This window comes from Mustela nivalis (assembly GCF_964662115.1).
Source record: "Mustela nivalis genome assembly, chromosome: 15".
Classification (NCBI taxonomy): Eukaryota; Metazoa; Chordata; class Mammalia; order Carnivora; family Mustelidae; genus Mustela; species Mustela nivalis.
Window position 1 is genome coordinate 87821252 of NC_139034.1, and position 20321 is coordinate 87841572.

The 20321-nt window shown below is 59.3% G+C and overlaps 1 long non-coding RNA gene across 1 annotated transcript in view; it reads left to right on the forward strand.

The window, feature by feature from the left end:
• Positions 1 to 20321, forward strand: part of LOC309848988 — a 315644-nt gene that overhangs the window by 47099 nt on the left and 248224 nt on the right. The window lies entirely within an intron of this gene.

Here is a 20321-nt window from a genome sequence, read left to right on the forward strand (position 1 = left end):
CCACCGTGCCGTGGCACATCTGCTCTGGGGTTTCCTGCAGTACCCGAGGGTCGCACCGGCAGAGCCGCTGCTGCTGTGGGAACGCCGTCTCGGGATGCGGCATCCCCGTCTTGCCAACACAGGGCTTTCTCTTGGGAGACCAACTCATCTTGTTTAAAAAAAAAAAAAGAAAGAAAGAAAGGAGGGGTGCCCGGGGCACGGTCGATTGAGCCTGGCTCGTGATTTCGGCTCAGGTCGTGATCTCGGGGTCGTGAGATGAAACCCTGAGTCGGGTCCACGCTGGCCAAAGAGCCCGAAGGAGAGTCTCTCTCCTGCCGACCCTCCCCCCAGCCCCACTCATATTTCCCTCTTGAAAGGAAGGGACAGGATAAAGAAGATTCTCAGGTTATTTTGCTCAGATCCTGTGTGGAGATGGCCTGAGGGCGGTCTCAGACACAGATCATCCCTGTGGGTGTGGGGGTGCAGAAAGCTGCGGCAGGGCTCAGGCGGGGGCCGTCAGGAGGTCACGGCTTTCCCTGCCTGAGGACCCCGCACCATCCCAGTGGCCCCAGGTGGGCCGCCATCCGCCCTTATGAGAAGCTTCTCGGCGGCGGGTGTTTTGCGGGCGTGCACACACTCCCAGCAGATAGCCTCGAACCCCACACAGGGGAGCGTTTGCAGAGTGTGCACGGCGACCATGACAGGCCTGGCACCGGGCCCCGCAGGGAGCGGCGAGCGAGGCCACACAGACTCCCCCCAGCCTTAGGCACAGGCACAGCGCACCCCTGCACCCTCACTCCCGCCCCATCCTAGGAACCCCTTCCGATCCCTCCCGGCCGCCTCCTCCCATTCCCTCCCTCACCCCTCCTAAGCCTCCCCTTGTGACTGGTCAGTGGTCTGCTGAGCCCCCCTGAGCAGGTCTGGACGTTTCCCACGACCCCTTCTGCTGTGTTCCTTGTAAGTGAACGTTGTGCTCCGGAAGGCTCCGCCGGTTGTCAAAGCCAGGAACACATGCATGTGGTACACGGTTATTAAAACGGAATGATTCTGTTTTCTTTGCACTGTCCGCGGCACTTCCAGAATTTACTAGATTCACCGATCTCATATTCTACCCCGGAAGTCCCCTAATTTTCTGGGGAAACCAGCCCAGATTACGGGACCATCTGTTTTTCGTTGGGAAGCACCTTCTGCTGAGACATGCGTAGAAAACACAAGTCTGCTAGGTCCTCGGGGAATCAAGTTGCCGGCAACCTGCCGCCTGTCACCCCGGTTTCGGCTCTATTATCCCGTCACTGGTCAGAGTGGCCGGGATGAGAGTGGATTGTCCAGGGCAATGCCGCAGTCCGTCATGTCAGCTTGTCACTCACGGCTCCGTGCAGCCGTCCTTCCCCGCAACCCGTTGATTGGGTGGTTTGGGGGTACCCGTGGGTGCACCATGGAGGCAGGGAATGGGGGTGCGATCCTACAGACGAGGAAACTCAGGCTTCTAAGACCATCCCTGGAAAAGCAGCCTCAAACCCCGTCTCAGGACTCCAATGACCTCCCATCATTATAGAGCATCGCCTCTGGCCTCACTCACGGTCCAGAGTCCGGTCTGGCATCCTGCGGAGTGAGGTGAGGCAGGGACAGCCAAGCAGGCTCGATGCCCGGGACTTTCTGAACGTGGCGTGTGCTTCTCCAGGGCTCTGTGCTTCTCCAGTGGCTCTGACGGCTCTGACTACTGGAGGGAAACCCGGAGGGGCGGGTACTGACCGGAAGAGGAAGTGAAACCCCATTATAACATGCAGCCCGCAGAGTCATTATCTGTCCCGCCGCCCGGCGATGGGAAGCAATTGCCTTACGGGTCTATCAGGCTGGAGGTGCTCCCAGCGTGATAACGGACCAGATTGGTATTTCTATTCATGGGTTTTTAAAAAGAAAGTAAAAGTGAGTTGTGTCCAAGGACAGCACTTGATTGTGCTAATAAACGTGATAATCTGGTTTGGACCCGGCTGCTCTGCTGCTGGCCGCTACAGCCGCCCAGGCCCAGAGGCCGCTGTCCCGAGGCTGCTGTCTCCGCCGTGCGGGGTTGCTTCAGCTGCGCCCACTGGGGCTGCTTGTTCTGGGAAAGGTTTTAAATGAAGGGTCGTATAAGAAAACGACATTTAGTCTCCTTCACCCCACCCTCTCCTTCTTGAAGCCGGGTTCATTACGGGCAACTGGGCGGCTCTTGGTTCGCAGAGCGTCCGACTCTTGATCTCAGGTCCTGATCTCAGGGCCGTGAGTTCAAGCCCCACATTGGGCATGGAGACTACCTAAAAAGAAAAAAAAAAAAGAAGAAGAAAAGCCAGTGTTCAGAATTTGAACACATTGAGGCAGGAATCCCTCAATTCACAGAGCAGGGCAGGCTGGGCTGCAAAGTCCCCACGGCAGCCCGTCCCGTTCTCCGTGGGCAGCAGGGAGCCCTGGCCAGGCCCTGCTGTCCTCCCCCAGTCAGCTCTGGGCAGCTCCTTGACCTTCTTACGTGGGGCTCAGCCAAACAGAGCGACTGGGGCCTGGCCTCGGGTGAAGATGCCGGGCTTCAGAGCAGGAAGTCACGGGTCGAGATCCACCTCAGCCACGTCTAGAAGTCCGCTCTGTGCCGAGCCCCTCTGTCTGTCCTTGTCACGCTCCTCGTACCCCCATCGGGGGAAATCAGCTGTTGATTCCTCCTGTGTGGGCTCAGGACGATTCCCACCGAGCGCTCGCCTCCCGGACAGCCCTACCGTGCCGAGAGAGTCATTTCTATCTCGTGTTTAGTGCAGCTTTCTTCCTTAGGTTTTGAACCTTTATGCTTTTAAGGTTTATTGATTTGAGAGAGAGCACGCACATGGGGCGGGAGGGGGCGTAGGAGAGAATCCCAGGCAGACCCCCCGCTGGGCGTGGAACCTGCCCTGACGCTCCATCCCAGGACCCTGAGATCATGCCCTGAGCTGAAGTCAAGAGTCGGACGCTCAACCGACTGTGCCCCCAGGCGCCCCAGGTTTTACATCTTGGAAGCCCAAGTATCAAAGTAAAACACAGCAAAAAAAGAGCGAGCTGTGTGGGAAGAGCTGGGCTGTGTCTTTGCCTTTGACCTGGGGGTGGTCAAGTGGCCCTGCCTGTGTCGGCCTCACTGTCTGCCCAAGACCCGCCTTGAGCATCAGGGAGGCCCCTCCGCACGGGGAACGGTGTGCTTGTTGGCAGGTGTGTGCCCTTGTCTTAGGATGGTGGCCTCCCAGAGCCTTGGGTACGAAATATAGGCACGTTTGGAGCTGCCCCAATAACATTTTCAGTGCAGGCGATGGCACAGGAGTTCACCTTTTAAGAAGTCACTCTCCTTCCTGGGAGTCTATGGGCCACCCTGCTCGGGGGCTCCTGGCCAGTGTGCAGCAATGCCGACCTCCAAAGGGGGGACACCAGCCCCAAGGGGGAATGCCAGCCTTCAAGGGGGGGACGCCGGCCTCTGAGGGGGGATGCGGCTTGCCTTTCCAGGAGGCACGGGGAGCAGACTGACCATCAGCAGTCATTACCACCTGGACGTCCGCTCTGCCCTCTGAGGTGGCCAGAAACCTCAGTTACAGCCATCTGACCTTTGGGCTGGCTTGAAACGCCGCGGCCGCGGCTCGTCCTGGTCTGTTTTCAGACTCATCGGAGAAAGCAGGTGCAAGTAAGTGGGGAAGGACTCTGAAGCCTCCGGCTCGAGGCGTTTCCCGTCACGCGGGGGCACAGAGCTCAGGCCTCGCGGCGGTTCATCTCCGGCTCCATTTCTAGGCCTCCCGTCACCATGGAGTCTCTGAGGCTGGCAGGCCCGCGGCTAAAAACAGAACCCGGGGGTGGGGGGCGTGTGCCCTTCCTGACTCGGGATTGTTTGGAGCTCTGTTCTTCAGGGAAAAACTCTAAGCAGAGACTGCCTCTCCTTTCCCCGAGTGTCCCAAAAAGGCACTGACCTTCAGACCTTGGGACGTAGGCCTCCAGAGTGGGGGTGCGTGCCGTGTCATCCAGGGTCCGCCAGGAGTGGGTGCCGAGCGTTCTTGGGCAGACACATGCCTCTGGAGGGTGATAGCAGGCCAGGGGCGTGCCCCGTCCTCTGGGAGCGAGGGGCTCCAGCTGAATGCAGTCACAGGGAGCTGGGCCCCCCACGGCAGGTGCATTGGCAGAGCCTCACAGAAACGTTCGGGGGCGCCTGGCAGTGCTCGCGGTTGTTGGAGAGCCCGGCATGAGCCAGGCCAAGACTCGGGCCGGCTCAAGTGGCCGAGACTTCTGACTGGTGGGGCATTGAAGGGACCGGGACCCGAGGTGGACAGTGGCCGGCGACTCATTTCAGGCTCTTCTACTGGGCAGACACTTCAAGATCTCAGGCCACATGCCCTCTGACGGCGGGGAGGTGGTGCCCGTCAGCACCCGCAAGTGGGTGTGGCCGTGTGGAAGGTGGTCTGCGGCCAGGCAGGGCTGCCTCCAAGGGTCATGGACTAAATCGTGCTGGCCTTCATTATGTGTGGGAGTTTCCCGTCATGCGGGGGTATTTGCCACACTAGATGCCATTTCCGTGATGTGCACAATTGTTCAAATGCGCGGTGAGGCCCTCGCGTGTGAGAAGGAGCTCCTGGGCTCCGGCCCGCGGGTTCCGCCGAGCCCATGCTGGGCAACAGGCTCTTTCCAGCTGCTTCCTGGGGGCACGGACCTAGTATCTATGTGTCCTGTCCTTAGACTGTGTGACCCAAGAGGGACAGGAGCTCGAGACGAGGCTAATCTGGGGTGAACTTGCTGTGGGTGCAGGAACAGGTCATCCTTTTTGACGAGATCAAGGTCAGTAGTTTCCAGGACTGCCCAGGCCCGCGGTTGCTCTGTTCCCTGCTCTCCAAGGCTCCACTCTGAAGGTGGATGGCCTCTCTGTCTGGCCTGGGAGCATAGCTGACCTGGAGATGGGGTCTGGGCGGGTGACCGAGGGCCAGAGACGGCAGTTCTTACTGGTGTCCTTCTCGAGGGAAAATCTGATACAGAGACGGACACCCTCGGAAGGGAGACTGTGGACACTCAGCAGAGCACCCTCTCTGAGCCACAGCCCCCGAGGCCGGCAGGAGCAGCTTCTCACAAGGCCTCACAGGTGGCCAGCCCTGCAACGCCTCCATCCTGACCGTCCGGCCTCCAGACTGAGAGACCCGACATTTCGGGGTTGAAGTTGGGCCCATATGTGGAACGTTTTTTAGAACAGGAAACCAGTATCCTGACCATTAAATTCAGTGGCATGGACCGGATTGCCACTGGGCCATTGGCTTCCAGGTCCTTTTGAAGCGTGTCTCATGGACCCTTCACAAACTTGTCTCCAGAATGTTGCTGTTAGGAGATCTCATGTTTAAAGAGAAACGCCCGGTGTTTGGCTATGTTGTTGTCATCTCTGGGAGCAAGGGCCATCTCTAACTGGGACACCATCACGGTCTGACCAGGGTCTTGCGTGTGGGACGGAGAATCTGGATTGTTTGCGGAGACTGGGGTGCTGAGCTCGATGAAAGCCCAAGGCAGACGCAGGAAGCCTCCGGTAAATGATGATCGCGCTGGTGGTCTTTATCTCTTCTTTAAGTTTCTGATCTTTCACCAGCGTCAATGCATCTCGTGTGATGGCTTTTCACCAAATTTGGCTATTTTCCTGCTTTTTATTCTGACTATGTTCAAGTGCTCCACTGTGATCACTTTCAGCTCCATCACTTGGAAAACCCTGATAATTAGATTTAAATCATAAAATATGCTAATGCATGCAGATAGTAGCAGGATAAAGATTTCAAAGGCAACTTAATGTATTCTTCCCCGCAGCAGAAACAAAACAGAGCTGCTTGGTTGATAAGCTATCTGCTGTCAGATCCAGGGGGTCACAGAGAGGAGCCCGAGAACCGCCAGGGGCTGCGTGGAGGCGCCCAGGGCTGGATCACGCTACAGTTAGCAATTGTCCCTCATTCTCCAAGACGCTCTCTGGGTGTGTCCCGGGCCACGTGTGTGTCGCTGCACCTCTGATGGCCGCACATGCGTGGGGCTCGGCTCGCTGGAGGGCACCTTGCAGGGATTTCGGGTGTCCAAGGGTCTCCAGAGTGGTCCTACTCTTGGGGGCAGCAGACAGGATGGGACTCCTGCCCTCCCCCACCCTGGGCCAGTCGGGGGATGGGGAGAGGGGAAGACAGGTGACCCACAGAGCAGACAGGGTTCACCACAGGGAGTTGACAGCGGTTGTCCCCCTGCTGAGTTGCCCCGACCTGTTATGCTGAGTGGTCAGGAGGAAGCGTGCATCTGGAGAGGGCTTCTGGATGGGGGGTCAGGAAGGAGAGGGGGCATGAGGGCCACTGTGTGTGCAGCACAGAGAAAGACCTAGAACCTTGGTGAGGAGACAGGCAGGTGGTCATTGCTGGCTGAAGCCAGGATTGCACGCGCTCTGGAGTGGCTGAGGACAACACGGTTTGTGTGAGAATGGGGTCGGAAGGGAGGTGGCCAGGGGGCGGCCAGCGTCGGGGTCTTAGGAGTGGACACGCCCCAAATCCCCTTCCAGGGGAACACCTGGCTGGCTCGTGCGGGACGCTGGAGGGAGCTGGCCCGTCCGTGTTCCAGTTTGCTGTCCTCGGGAGGTGACGCCCACAGGGCCACTTGGTCCCCAGGGAAGAGGGGAGACGGGTCAGCTCTGTCGGCCTGCGGCCAGCCCGACCCTTCACAGAGCTGGACAGAGGCATAAACAGATTCGGCCGAGCACTCCTGAACAGAGAAGGCCGTGTCCGCAGCAGCCCATGCACGAGGCCAGCTGGACCACAGAATCCCGTCGCCCGCAGCCTCCTAAATCCCCTGCAGCTGAGACCTGCTCTAGCAGATGTGTGCTCCTGACCCAACAGAGAAGGCAAAACCCAGAGAATGTACTTTTAGTGCTGCTTCTTCCCGTCCACACCCATTCAGGCCCCGGGTCCCTGAAGGATGGGTGCTTTGCTCTGCACCGACGGGGTCCGTGTGCTCAGGGAGGGCCTGTGCACAGTGCAAGCCCCGTACGTGTTCGTGTTGTTGAGTGAGTGGCTGGGGACAGAGGTCGCGTCCTGTTGCAGACGGACAGTGCATCAGGTAGGGCGCCCAGACAAGACGCGGGGAGGCCTGGGCTCTCACCTGGTCAGATGACGGTTCGGAATCAAAGGAGAGAACACTGCTTGTCTTGTTTCCTGTTCATCGGGTAGACGTTCCCCGACGCGCAGTCCTAGTTTTGGAGACGTGAAGCACATCTGCGAGGATTGCCCACTGGCTGCTAAGATCACCGGATACAGTGACCCTGAAATCAGCAGTTACCGTAGAGCGGCACGTCGGCGCGGCAGGTCTCCCTTCCACGGCCCTCTTGCCGGCGCGTGTCGGGTGGTCTGTTTCCTGTTGAGCCGGAGGGAAAAAGCTCAGAAGTCGCTTGACTAACGGATGGGAAGAGACTTCAGTCCTTTTTTTCTTGCTTTAGATTAAAAACCAAACAAAGAAACAAACAAACAAAACTGGTAATGCCATGTGGATGGGCTAATGCTCCTGTTTGATACACTCTTCTCTTGCGCTAACAGGGACAGTCTGATGTTACCAGGCCGTGCCCTGGTCAGCATGAGATGACCATCCCGTGACTGTGCTTCCCGGGGCGAGCGGACTGGGGCACACGTCCCCGGACGCCCGCCGTGCCAGGAGCCGCAGGGTGGGCCCCGGGGTGCGAGCCGTGCTCTGCCGTCCGCAGCGCTTGCCCGTGTGCTCTGCGGCTCCTTCGCTTCAGTCTGTTACGCTCCTTCCCGTTCCGCCTCCTGATCAGTTCATGGTCCACAAAATGACTTTTCATCATGCTGCAAAATGGAAAAAGATTTCTTTTCAAGCATCACTGCGATTGTTTTGAAATGCCATTCTGTCTCTCTGTTAAGATTTAATTATCTGTTGCAAATAGCATCTGTGAATTAATGTTGCCCAACTCATTTTGGAATAGAAACGATCAAATATTTGGTAGCCAGAAAGCCAAGCGGGGGCCGCTACACCAAACACACAGCTTTCTGCTGCGGCTCACGTTACACAAAACAACGCAGAGGAATCCGAGAAGAAGAGGGACACAGGCTGAGAGGCACCGTGACTGTCGCTCTGGGGACCTCGCGACTCAGGGGATGCTTCAGCCGTGCCGCCTTGGGGAAGACACACACATGTGAACACACGCACGTGCTCCCACATGCATATGTGCACGTGTTCATGCGCATGCCTGACACCGATGCCTGCATACCTCCTCTCACACACCCACCATGCACACACAGGCATACACACATGTTTGCACACGCCCACACAGGCTCACACGTAGACATGCTCGCGGACATGCATGTGTGCCCGCATGCTCACAGGACTCACACGTGCACACACGTTCACACACATGCACACATGCACATGCATTCACATGTGCTCACATATATGCACACGTGCACAGAGCTCTAGCACACACGTGCTCACACGTGTACTTGTGTGCACCCACCCATGCTCACACGCGTGCATGCACATGCACACGTCTACGCACACATGTATGCACATGCGCTTGCACATGCTCTGGCCTAGGGAATTTCCACAGGCACCGGAAACCAAGTGAAGTGTCCCTCCCCGCTGCAGTGACCGTCTCTCGAGACCACGCCCACACCGACGCCCACACCGTCGGCTTCTGCAAACCCGGCTGCGTTCTTCTCCGCTTTGAGGAGATGTTTGCATTCTCCCCAGTGGTGCGGCATGTCTCCTCCGACACGGTATCGAGAGCGCCGGGCCGTGCTGCCTGGTCTGCAAGTTTCCAGCTCCCACGGAGCGTGAGCGTCTGGGGCGGCGTGGCAGGCGGGGCGCGGGCGGCGGCGGGGCGCGGGCGGCGGCCGGCCTCCCGCCTCGGGTGCTGCCTGCGAGCGAGCAGGTCCTCCTTAGGGTAGTGCCTCTTCTGTCGTGGGTGTCCCGCCTCACGTGCTCCGTCTCCAAGTATGTTTTCTTCCCATAGCCACATGTCAATCAGCCGCTTGTCTCGTGCTAGAAAATGATAGTCGGGAGAATTGAGATCGCTAACAGCTGTAACACCGAAATTTAACTATTCGAGGCTCAGAATGACGGCAGAATAAATAGAATTGGGCCGTGTTGTCAGAGCAAGTCTCCCAAGTGTTCAAGTCCCGTCTCCTCCAGAGCTGCAGGAAACACGCAGACGCACTCTGTTTATATTGAGTCGGAGCCCACACGAGCTGTTGCGTGGAACACTTCCATTTCCCGGGCCTGGTGCCCGGAGCGGACGGCCGGTGGCTTACGCCGTGGGAGATGCTTGTGGAGAGCAGGCAGGGCCATGGGCAGGGGAGGCCCGCTGGGCAGTGGCGTTGGGCAAATGTTGCCATTCCTTCTCATGGTTGGCACGAAGCATCTCCTTAGAACGTCATGAGGTCAATGTCGTTGGGCGGGGCAGGTTCAGGAGGGGACAAGAGGGGGCAGACACCTCGAGGGGAGACCGGCCGCAAGTCCAGCAGGCGGGCTCCCCCGTCCAGAGGCCAGCACAGTGCATCGATGGAGGCCAGGCCGGGCACGGAGTGTGTGAGGCCAACGCCCCAGCTGGTGGGAACTGGTGCAGAATAACTGTCCTGGGTCAGGACGGGCCACAGCACGAGGCTGGCCAAGCTGCTGTGCTCCGGGGACAGGGGGTGCTGGGTGGAGGGTCCTGGACCCCCAGAGAGGTGCGAGCAGAGACTTGGGGTCGCCCATCCCAGGATGAGCTGCAGGATGGATAAGAAACGAAGGGTCAGAAGGACCAGGCATCGGGACAGCTGGTTATGCAGTCGGCAGGGCCAGACCCAAGCCCTCGACCCCGCCCGGGCCTGCCCGGCTCCTGGAGGCCTTCTGGGGTGAGGGACGTTACAGGAACGAGCTTTGAGAGGAGGAGAAGGGACGGCGCTGAGATGCGGGTGCACCCCGGGGGGTCAGCGCCCTGCCCCAGTGAGCAGGGAGGGACCAGAACGGATACCTGTGCCGTCACAGCAAGGCTGGGGGAGCAAACCGTGCCCAGGTGCCCACGGCTGTGGGGGAGGAGAGCCAGACACGCAAACCCCAATGTGGTGGCGGCCACCGGTCACCTTGTCAGCCTCAGGCAGGAGCCCCCAGGCCGGTAGCAGGAGGAACACTGTTCTCCAGGTCCCTGGGGAGGAAGACAGAGGCCAGCACGCAGGCACGCAGAAGGTGGCAGCACAGATGGGGGCCCGTGTGTCGGAGAGAAGACGGTCACGCCCACAGCAGACACCAGGGCTGACCCTGCTGAACTTTGGTCTCTTCCGTCCCGGGAATGATTGGGAGCATCTGTTCTTGTCTCCCTGGCCTTCGACTTCTGGAGGGGAGCCCTGGCCTGGGGGCTGTGGGGGGGCTCGGGTTCAGAACTCAGTGGGTTCTCCAGGCGGTAGACCCTCCCTGGGGCCCAGATGTCCTGCTGTAGTGGCCTACGGCCACTTCTAGCCAGCGTGTGGGGTCCCACCAGTGGGACTGAGCCCTGGCCCAGGGGCTGCCCCAGGGCCTCACACAGGCCCTAAGTCCCAACCTTCCCAAGAGAGGCCCTGCCAACCTCCCGTGGTCCCTGCCGGCCCCCTCGGAACCCCGCTCCCATCGCCTGTAACCAACGACCGGCCACCACCTGACCATGGGTCTCCCCGCGGTCCGCGGCCCCGGCGTGCGCCAGCTGGGGTGGGGCCTGGGGGTCGGCCTGCTCCTTCAGTGTGACCTCCTCAGCTCTTCCTTGCACGTCTCCCGGCCCCTCCCAGGTCTGTCAAGGCGAGGAGGCTGCGGGGAGGGCACCCCCCACCCCTTCTACGCCGGCAGCAGCACGGGGCTGGGTCTGTGGGCAGATTGCTATCTCATCCGAAGTGTCCATCAGAAAGCTGCCAGCCTGCCTTCTTGGGGGATTGATCGGCCTGGGGAGGTGCATGTGGTGGGCTTTCAGCAGGCACATGCCGAGTCTCGAAGGAAGGCGGTAAGGAGGTGACCAGGAGCAACCGCGTGGGCCCCGGAGGAGGAAACCGCAGCAAGAGCCTGAAGATGGCCGCACCGACAAGGACCGAATGACCCTCGGCAGAAGCAGATGCTTCGACACCGTTACCTGGACAGACCGGCCTCCAGGTGTGGCGGTGAACCCACAGTGGGTCCGGTCCTGTTTTGGAGAAGGGGCAGGGTCCCCGACACTGTGTTTCTGGTGACCGTGCTCAGTGGGTTGTGCGTTCCTTTGCTGGCCGGTGGACACGGAGGGATGTAGTTTACGCTCTGACTTTCTGGCTCAGAAGGCGTCAGGGAATCCAGGAGGCCGGCCAGACCCCACACCTTCTGCAAGAGCTCGTCCGAGGCCCGGGAGCAGGGCCGGATGCGGGGGAGCCCCGGCAGCTGGTGCTCTGAAGGGCGTGGAAGGCCACGCTCAAGGGACCGTCCCCCGCCCACCCTCCCAGGACTCGCTTCCTACCTCCGCGTGCCGCCGTTAGTGTGCGCTCACCTCTCGGAGAGCGTTCCTCTTGGGGGCCCGGAGCCCTCTCGCGGTAGAAGGCAGGCGTGGACGCACAGGCCGTCCCACCAGAGACAAATCGGGAAGAAACAGCGACCGCATCTCTCAGACACCTGCAGCTGCCAAGTCTCCACATCTGGAAAAGGGCAGAATGTGCGCATAAATGAAACAGATGGAAGACTCATCACTCCCCTCACGAGGTTCTCTCAGTCTTGTCTTTGCCTCAGACCCAGGCTGCCCTGCCCGACCCTGGTCTTCTGCTGTCACTGAGGTCTTCGTGAGGGTCTGTGGCCTGGACGCCCTCTGATCTTCCTTCATTTCCGGGACGTGCCTTCCCAGGACGGAGAGACTCGAGCTAAGCACACGGTCACCAGCGTGGTCCCATCCACCCCACAGGCTGACACGCTGCCTGTCTCCTCACGTGTGGTTTCGGCACCCGACCTCCCAGCCGTGGGTTTTGTGTCTTTCAACCTGAGAGCCCTGCTGGCGCCGGGCTGTGACCGCGGAGGCCCCCTCCCAGCCTCGCTCACCGCCCCGCGGCCGGCCATTATTCGGGACACGCGTGCTTTCCCGGTTTTTATCGCTAATCTCGTTACCTGTCATTCTTCTGTCCCTAATGCTTCCGCCACTTATCCTTAGCAGAGCGTTCCCTGCGAGGGGCACTGCCTGGCCACCCCTGTGCCGAGGCCCCACGGGTGAATCTCGTTAGCAGACGTCCTGGTGCCCGGCTCTTCCTCCGGGGCCCGAAGCAGCCCGGCCTGCCCTGCCTCAGCCCCAGCGGCGGCCGTGCCTTCCCGGAGCACCGGGACTTCCCAGCAGCCATCCGCGGGGCGTTCTGCGATGCCCTGGGAGGACCTCTCGGTGTCGTGTCCCCGGACTTTCGTTTCTCCTGACAAACCAACAGGAAACACGTAGTAGCAACATTCTGCGTCATAAAGCACCCAGCAGGCCCTCTTGGCGCTTGTCTGCGTTGTCCACGACTCCTTCCTCGTGGCTAAAGGTCCTCTGTCCCCTCAGACGACCGTGAGCGGCAGCTAGAGACTTCTGCGAGGGGGTGGCGCGGGCACGGGGCCCAGTGTATTGCTGTGACGGGCTTGCGTGTGCGTGTGCATGCGTGTGTGGTTGCGGGCTGCACCGTCTTACTCATTCCTCTCTGATAGAAAATGAATGGACCCGTGACCCTTACCTTTCTCACGAAGCCCTAAATATCCTGTTTGCTCCCTGATGGCTTCCGGAAGCGCCGTGTTTCCGTTGCCCAGCGTTTCCCCGCAGACGGACGGTGCGTGAGCCCTGCGGACCCGCCCACCGTGCAGCCCCCGTCTCCCGATCCCCCGGGCTGACCCGACTCCCACCGCCTCACTCCTCCTCCTTTGGGACACGTGTGCGTCGCCGTTGTCTGCTCCAACCCCTGCTGTAAATGATGAGAGAAAATATTAGTTGACATTTTTTTAGGAATTAACTCTCGGTGCCGTGTTCCGGAGGCCCTGTTCAGTCGCGGTGATCTCCGGCCCCCCAGAATCATGGTGAATCACAGGATCTGTCTTGGTCCTTCATGGAACCTTCCTTCCGTCTCTGAGCGCGGCTGGCCCACCTGCTTTTTTGGTGCGTTTTACACTTGCTGAGGAGAGCAGCTCTGCATCCTGCTGTGCTTCGGTCCTTTTGAGCCGAGGGGGAGTTCTGCCTCCGCATGCATCACTTACCTGCCCTCGTCGCTCAGCGTGTTTAGACGACGGGTCCTCCTGTGTGGCACAGACTCGCGGAGCCCCACTGTCTGCCCTTGGGGGCCTTGCTGACGCAGTGGCCGGGGCCCAGACGCTGCCTCGGAGGTCTGAGTAGGGTCCCTGCGGGCCCCGCCGGCCTCTCCCGACCTCCCAGCTAACGCCATGTGCAGCACCGTCTCTGTCAGGGAATGAGGACAACCCTGCCCTTCAGAGCAAGCCCAGACCAGGCTCACCCAGCTCACCCCATGAGACTGTCACCGGTTTCTGACACCGACACCCTAGCACCGTGAGCAGGAAACACGCAGGCTTAACATGGAAGCAGATGGAAAACGGGCCATCCACTGAAATACGTGGCTTGGTGACTGTCCGCCGTCTGGTCAGCAGGACACGATCTCCGGAAGTGCTCGGCACGGAGGACCCCTGGGCAGGCGCTGTTTGCATAGTGACCACATGACGGGCCGCTGAGACCGACCTCATGTAACGCAGCACCGTCTAGACACTCCTGAGTGGCAGTCGTAGGGGAAGGTGCTCTAGGACTGACCTGGTCACTCTTCTGGAAAAAGTAGCCAAGGTGCCATCAGAGGGACAGAGAAGGAAGAACAGACCATCTGGGAGGCTCCTTCTGTTGATAGTTTCTGCGGAGCAACTTCGAGTCAAGTAAACACCACGTCAGCTCGGGGCAGGTTCCTGACGGTCCCCCCAGCCCCGGCCCTGGGGCCACGTGCTCCTTTCTGTGTCTGATCTTCATTTTTAAGCCTTGAGAAGAAGTGTAACAATATGACCACGCAGTGGAGGAAACAGCTAGTGCTGCTCTTATTAATACCTTTTGAGCTACATTTAAAAGAACCCAAACTGCTTATTTAGTGACCCACTAGTTGAACCTTGAGTCTGTTGGCAGCGCTTCCCCACCATCCGTGGAGGACGATAATGTCGATAAGCCTGTCGATGACTCTGGGGCACGGCCAGTTCTGAAGAGCCGTCTGAGTCAAATAATTTAAAGTAAGTTTAGATTAATTTTTCATAAAACATATCTTTAATCGAACAACTTGGAAATTAACAGTTGACTTACAGTGCGTATGTAACGATCTTATGAAACAAATTTCTGATCAGCCTGGCGTGCCACATCTGTCCCCTGCACTATATTAGAACAAATAAATGACAGGGAAACGCTTTCCTAACTCGAGTGTCTGTGATACGAGGCTTTGGCTGCTCCAGGGCGAGCCGACACAGTGGTAACACAGAGGGTCCTGCAGTCACTCCTCGTCCAGATGGCCGCATCGGGGTATCACCATGATTTTGCAGCCCCGGGAAGCCACCCACAACTGGATGAATCGGGGCCTGGGACCTGTAATTAAATCACTTATAAAGGCTGTAAGTGCATGGCAAAGTTTATTGATTTCTTTGAAAATAATAATGTCCTGACCTTGCCCCTGTTCAAATGGGATGAAAGAACCGCCCCCCCCTCGGCGGGGCTGCGGTCCGAGCACGCAGGCTCGCTGTAGCGCGGCTCTGCTGCGGCGTTCCTCCGAGATACTCACTGACCCCATTACTTGTCGGATGCGCAGGAGTGACGTCGAGACATTCTTTTCCAGTTAATCCTGACTGGAACACGATGAGCTTTTTCCGTGGATTCAGTCTAGAAATGTGAGCCTCTGTCACACACGTCCTCACCGTCCGGCCCCAGCCAGACCTGCGCTTCCAGAGGCCCCAGTGCTGAGGTCGCGGTGATGGGCAAAGCCGGGCGCCATGCTTGTGTCCTCTTGGACGGTGCCGTTCCCGAGCACTTGTGTTAGCGCCCGTGAGCGGTGTGTGCAGGTGCGTGCGTGTGTGCGAGCGTGGGGGGGCAGAGAGGCAGTTAACAAGCGTGCTGGAGACTGGAGTGGACGGAAGGAAGAGACACGGGCCGTCTCTGAGGGTGGAGAGCAGGAATTGGGGCTGCTCCCGGCCTCGCTGTGGGGGAGAGAGAAGCGTGGAGTCCCCCGCAGAGAGCAGCCCTCGGGCGGAAAGGAACAGAATCCGGTAAAACCGTGGAACAGAAGAACCAGGGGGTCGGGGAAGGGTGTTCAGAGACGCAGGGCTTCGCCCAAAACCATGGGTGAGGAGGAAACAGCACGTGCAGTAAACGTAGAGCATGTCTGTCCACCTCTGCGTGTGTGTGTGTGTCTGCAGGTGCACACGCATGTGCGTGCGGGTCCACGTGCCTGTGCACACGGGACATGTGGACTCGTGCGTGTGCGTTGTGTCTGCAGGTGCACATGCATCCGTGCAGATGGCGGGTGGGGACGTGCGTGTGTGTGTCTCGCAGGCACATGTGTGTGCGTGTAGGGCAGGAGGAAACATGCATGCGTGTGTGTCTTTGTGGGCACTCTTGTGTATGTGCGTGGGACAGGTGGACACATGCATGTGTGTCTGTGGCACACACGTGTGTTTGCGTGAGGCAGTGGGTACGTGTGTGTATGTGTGTCTCTGAGGTGCACACGCATGTGTGCAGGCGTGTGCAGGGTACGTGTGACTTGTGCACACACTGGTGTGTAGACGGCTAGGCTGTGGTCCAGACGGAGGGCACAGTAGGTGCAAAGGCTCCTGGGGGGAGGGAGCGCCTCACTTCCCGCCCCTGAGGCAGGCCACGGTCACGGGGCTCTGGAAGGCTGGCCCGCGGCAGAGGCCAGGCCAGAGGGGGTTCTGGCTTTGGGTGCTGTGAGGGGTGACAGCAGCCACAGAGGCCAGTGCATCTGAATCATACTCAGGGACAGTGAGGAAAGCCTGTAGGGGGGGCCCCCAGGGGTAACTGCTGCCCGCAGCAGTGCGTGTCTGAGCAGAGACCCTGTAAGTGGGCCCCATCCGGTGCTACGGTGGGTCTTGGGGTCCCCGGTGGCCAAGCCCTTCTGCTCCACCCTCCCAAGGGCTGCTCCTGCTGTGTGCGGTGCCCTGTCTGTGGTTCTAGCCTTCCCACCGCCCCGCCCCACAGTGCTCGCTCACCTACACGGACGTGGTCATAGACCTCGGAGGAGCGTCCTCGAGGCTGAGGCAGGGCCGTGCCCGGGGCGCCCTGCCCGGTGCCCCCTGACTTCACGGAGGTCTCTCTCGCAGCTGTTTTCCGGCTGCTGAAACAGGCTGTCATGGTTGGAGAGGCTGAAGCCAACAGGACTGTGTTCTCTCAGGCTCTGGAAACCAGACTCGGAATCAAGGTGTCCTTGGGGCTGGCTGCTCTGTGGGAGGCACGGGGGCTGCCCCAGGCTCGGTGGCTTCCAACGGCCACCGCAGTCTTCAGCGTCCCTTGACTCCTTAGTGAGATCGCTCCCTCTCTGCCTCTGTCCTCCTGTGGTCACCCTGCTCCTGCGTCTGTCCCTGGTCCCTTCTTCAAAGGACACCAGTCACACTGGGTCAGGGGTTAACCCCAGCGTGACCTCATCTTAGCTAATCACATCCACAAAGGCACTCTGTCCAAGTAAGGTCACACTCGGAGGCACTGGGGGTCAAGACTTGAACGCATCTCTTGGGAGACATGAGTCAACCCGCAACGGCTGGCTGTCGGGTTTTCAGCTGCTGGGATCTGCGCACCCAGATCCCAGAGCTACGATGCTTTCCTGAGACGCTCTGCGAAAACAAGCTTGAAATTCAAGTCCAGTCTTGGTTTTCTTCCTCTGTAAACACTGTGCGGCCGTGAGCCGTGGTGACTGGTCGCCTGCCCCCGAGCAGGGTGTTCTGGCTGCAGCCTGGGGACGACCTACTGGAATGTTGTGACCACAAAACCCTCATGTGAGACCTGGTGACACGCGGGCTCCCTCCCTACACGCACGCCCCATGGCGTGGGACCCCAGCAGCAGTGCCAGCCGTGTCTGACACCCCCGGGACGGGCGCCTCCCAAGCATGGGGGTCAAGGAGCCACCACGACTCCCGCGTGCGCATGACCTGCTCATGGACGCGGGGCCGGTGCCCATCTGCCGCATTCTGTCCTCAGGAAAGCCTTGCTACGTTACCGAGTAAGTAACGTGCTTGGAAATGGGGTTCTGAGCTGAGAACTGAGGCCGGCAGTACTGTGTTCGTGGACCACTTTTCCACCTTTGACCCAGAATTTTTCTCAACATAGCAGGAAAGCACGCATACGATTCACACACTCGTATGGCGACCCCGTGAGGCCCAGCAGCCAACGATAGCTACAGTAGACGCACCGGGAGCTCGTAGGAACCGGATACTGACCGCACCGGTGCCGCGCCTCAGGCACCAGATGCCCATCAACCCAGTAGCGTACGCTGCGTGAGATACCGATGACAGACGTGTATGGTGCCGGGTAATGTGCTACATCCAACCAACACGTATTGTGCACCTGCCATGTGCCAGGCGCTGCTTCCAGACGATGGAATAAAGCAGAGAAAAAACAGAGGAGGTCGCTGCTCTGTCCTGTGGCGGGGACGCGGGAGACACGGGACACAGGAAATGAACGTGAACTCCCCTCCAGCCTTTTTGAAGGGCCTTCATCTTAGCAGCGGAATTACATGGCCTAAGAGTCCAGAATAAACGCTTGGAGACACACAGGCTTGTTCCCGCTAATCTGCAGGGTCTGGCATGGAGCAGCACCAGCTTGAGTGTGGCAGGGAGCAGACGTTTCTAGGGTGCAGCCGTTTCCGACGACCGCCGGTGGGTTTGAATGGAACAAAGCGGTGTCTCTTCCAAGGGAAAGACGATCCGCCTTCCCTCTGCCACAGGAGGCCCCATGGCCTGGGAACGTCTTCCTGGGAGACAATTCACAGCCATGCCGCTTTTCTTTCCCGATTAAACCCGGTAATCCGATACACCGAGAACAGCCCATCCTCCTGTCTCTCAGAGGAACCTCGAGGAATTCTGCAGTAATGACCACAGAACAAGGTCACAGCGCAGTCACACGATGGTGACAAGCCACGAGCTCTGTGCGCTGAGAAGTCTGCTGGACCAGGAAGGTCGTCTGGGGGCCGCCGGTACCCCAGCTGCTGTTTCCCTGACCCATCCCTTTCTTGGGCAGTTGTGGTCCTAAACCACTCATTACCGGCACACGCAAGGGACCCGAAAGTAAAGAGCCAGGCCCGATTCTGAGTATCTTCGAACAGTCGTCATTTATCTAGCTCACCGTTCTGCGTTTGGTGAGTTAGGCAGCCATCGGCTGGTGACGGCTGTGTTATCCCGTATCAGATGTCCGGACACTTTTTGCCTGGCCACAATGGGAGACACACCGTTCTCGGCCCAGAAGGTCACAGTCGGAGGGGCTTGAGACGTGTGTACTGGTGTGGTGTGTGTGTGGCCTGGGGTGCAGGAGCATTACGTGCAAACACTATGGGGAAATTCTAGAAGGAGCTGTCCCTTCGGCAGGAGGTCACCAGAGGTAATTTGCTACGGCAAGTGCCCTGGAGCTGAGTTGGAGGCTCATGGAGGAGTTTGTGAGGAAGGTGAGGGCTGGCAGGTGTTTCCAGTTAGAGAGACAAACATGTGGAAGTGTTCGGGGCTCGCCTGGTGTCTGCACGCGCGGACCCAGCACGTACACGGGCGCAGGAGCTAGAGGGGTAGTTTACTATTGGGGATGCGTGCAAGACTAGATGAAAATAGGAAGAATATCCAAAACAAAATGAAAATGACTTTTCAAGCAATCCGATATCCATTCAGTACGGCTGCTAAGTGACATCAATGGCTTAAACAAGTAGGATCCCGTTTCTGTATTAAATATCGGCCGTGAGCATCGTGCTCTGAACGGCCGTCATACGCCCAGCATGCGTCTGGGCCGCGCACCTGCTCCTCCTCACGGCTTAGGAATCCGCGTGCTCCCCCGGCCGCAGACGAGACGTGCAGAGGCTGCGTCCTTTCCCAGAGTCCCAGAGTCCATGACAAAGTCAGGATTTGAACCAAAGTCATCCGGCACGTGCTGCCCCTCGCGGAAGAGAAGATGGATGCTCATCCCAGGCACCCCCGTGGAAGGAGAGTGCAGTCCCCCGCCAAGGCCAGAGGGACCACCAACCTGGGCTCAGACTGGGGCCCCGAGGACGGCGTGTGGGTCGTCCCCCGGGTTGTTATTTTAGTCAGAACCCGTCCTGCTAGTCTGGATAGCTCTCCCCGAGCCGCGGCCGAGCCACGGACACGAGGACGGCTGCCTCCGTGTCAAGTAAACGGGGCTTCTTTCCGCCACGGCGGGGGCAGGGGCCGGGTCTGGTTTTGCGGGGGTGCCTGTCTCGGTGTGTTTGGTTGCATTTGATAAAGACCGATCACAGACATCCGCGCGTCTGGGGACGGGGGTGAAGAACACTTGCGGATTTCTCTGACTGTTGTCCTTGTTGCTGAAGCGCTGGGCATTCGCCGGCACAGCGCCGGCTGGCAGAGCACATCCACGGCTCTGTCCCTGCCTCTGGGTTCCGCGACTTGCGCCGCTTCCAGAGCTGGAGTAATGAGGGGGCATCTGATCCGACGAGAGGCAGCGTCTTTCTTGTTTAGGGTGTCCCATTCGTGTTAAGTTGTTCCTTTGTATCCCACACTAAGCGGGATGACACAGAGCTCTGTCATTACCGTGTGTCCCCGCCAGACAGGGGAAGGGACCTGCGAACCTGGAGGGCTTGCGCTGGTCCCTCCAGAGGCCTGGCGGGATTTGCGCAGGAGGCTTGGACAGTGTGGGCGAGAGGGGTCCTTGCAGGCATCGGCAAGGTGGGCTGCTCGGAGGAGGCTGAGCCCCGAGATCTGCACTGGTGTTGTCCCCTGTGGGTCATCCAGACGCGGTACACGTGTCTACACAGCGTCAGTAGCGAGGCTGCGGCCTCCAAACGGAGATCTGGAGATCCGGTGCTCACATCATGACAGGGACGATGAGGGGTTTGGGGAAGGGGGTGCCGTGCTTTTGTGGTGGAACTGCTCCTGCTTTCCCGTCCCTCCAGAGAGAGCACGTGCTCCGTCCTCCCGCCTGCCCTGCCCACATCACGGACACCTGACTAACTGCCTCTCTGCTCCTCGCCTGCGCGGCCGCCGGCACGCGTGCACCCACGTTCACAACAGCGCTGTCACAGAGGAAGCCTGGTGAGCACGGAACCGTGCGAGGGCTGAGAGCGGGCCGTGCCACGGAAAGGCGGCTCTTGAATCTGGTTGAAATGTCTCGTTCCCGTTCACAC